This window comes from Arachis duranensis, chromosome 2, assembly GCF_000817695.3.
Source record: "Arachis duranensis cultivar V14167 chromosome 2, aradu.V14167.gnm2.J7QH, whole genome shotgun sequence".
NCBI classification, from domain to species: Eukaryota; Viridiplantae; Streptophyta; class Magnoliopsida; order Fabales; family Fabaceae; genus Arachis; species Arachis duranensis.
Genome location: NC_029773.3, coordinates 70,413,817 through 70,415,832, shown reverse-complemented (window position 1 = coordinate 70,415,832; position 2,016 = coordinate 70,413,817).

Below are 2,016 nucleotides of genomic sequence, written 5' to 3'. Positions count from 1 at the left end.
AGAGCATCATCTAAGCTTCTTGCCCAATCCCTTCTACGGTTAATTACAGTCCGTTCCAGGATTCTTTTAAGTTCTCTGTTAGAGACTTCAGCTTGTCCATTTGTCTGTGGATGATATGGAGTGGCTACCTTGTGGCTAACTCCATAACGAACCAAAGCAGAGTAAAGCTGTTTATTGCAGAAATGAGTGCCCCTATTACTGATTAATACTCTAGGGGTACCAAATCTGCTGAAGATGTGTTTCTGGAGGAATTTTAACACTATTTTAGTGTCATTAGTAGGTGTTGCAATAGCTTCCACCCATTTGGATACATAATCCACTGCCACCAGAATATAAGTGTTTGAGTATGATGGTGGGAAAGGCCCTATGAAGTCAATACCCCAAACATCAAAAATCTCACAAGATAACATGATTTATTGGGGTATTTATCCTTCTTGGAGATATTTCCAAATCTAAGGCATTGTGGACAAGATTTACAAAAGAGAGATGCATCTTTGAAGAGTGTAGGCCACCAAAATCCACAGTCTAGAATTTTTCTTACAGTTTTTTGAGGTCCAAAATGGCCACCTCCCTCACTGGCTGTTCGCTCACTTCCAAAATGTCCTCCATACTATGATCTATGGCAGTACCATAGGATCTTCTGCGCTTCTTCCTTAGGCACACATCTACGGATTACTCCGTCTGCACATCTCTTGAAGAGATATGGTTCATCCCAAAGATAGTACTTTGCATCTGTGATCAATTTCTTTGATTGCTGCCTACTGTACTCTTTGGGTATGAACCTCATTGCCTTGTAGTTTGCAATATCTACAAACCATGGCACTTCCTGGATGGCAAAGAGTTGCTCATCCGGAAAGGTTTCAGAGATCTCAATAAGAGGGAGGGACGCCCCTTCTACTGGTTCTATTCGGGACAGGTGATCTGCTACCTGATTCTCTATCCCTTTTCTGTCTCTTATTTCTATATCAAATTCTTGCAGAAGCGACACCCATCTTATAAGTCTGGGTTTTGAATCCTGCTTTGTGAGTAGATATTTAAGAGCAGCATGATCAGTGTACACAATCACTTTTGATCCTACTAAATATGATCTGAATTTGTCAATGGCGTAAACCACTGCAAGTAGCTCTTTTTCTGTGGTTGTGTAGTTCTTCTGTGCGTCATTTAAAACACGACTGGCATAGTAAATAATGTGCAGAAGCTTGTCATGCCTCTGTCCCAATACTGCACCAATGGCATGGTCACTGGCATCACACATCAATTCAAATGGTAATGTCCAGTCTGGTGCAGAGATGATTGGTGCTGTGACCAGCTTAGCTTTCAGGGTCTCAAACGCTTGCAGACACTCTTTATCAAAGATAAATGGCGTGTCAGCAACTAGCAGATTGCTCAGAGGTTTGGCGATTTTTGAGAAATTCTTGATAAACCTTCTATAGAATCCTGCATGCCCCAGAAAGCTTCTGATTGCCTTAACATTGGCAGGTGGTGGTAATTTTTTAATTACTTCTACCTTAGCTTGATCCACCTCTATTCCCTTGTTCGAAATTTTGTGCCCAAGGACAATTCCTTCAGTCACCATAAAGTGACATTTCTCCCAGTTTAAAACTAGGTTGGTCTCTTGACTAGTAGTATTCATGACTTGCTAGTCTTTCTAGCATCTGGTCTATGAATGGTAAAGGAAAATGATCCTTTCTGGTGGCTGTATTGAGCCTTCTATAATCAATACACATACGCCACCCTGTAACTGTTCTTGTAGGAACCAGTTCATTTTTTTCATTGTGAACCACTGTCATGCTACCTTTCTTAGGGACAACTTGGACAGGGCTCACCCAGGGGCTGTCAGAAATAGGATAAATAATCCCAGCCTCTAGTAATTTAGTGACCTCCTTCTGCACCACTTCTTTCATGGCTGGATTCAGCTGCCTTTGTGGTTGAACCACTGGCTTGGCGTCACCCTCCAATAGGATCTTGTGCATGCATCTGGCTGGACTAATGCCCTTAAGATCACTGATGGACCAC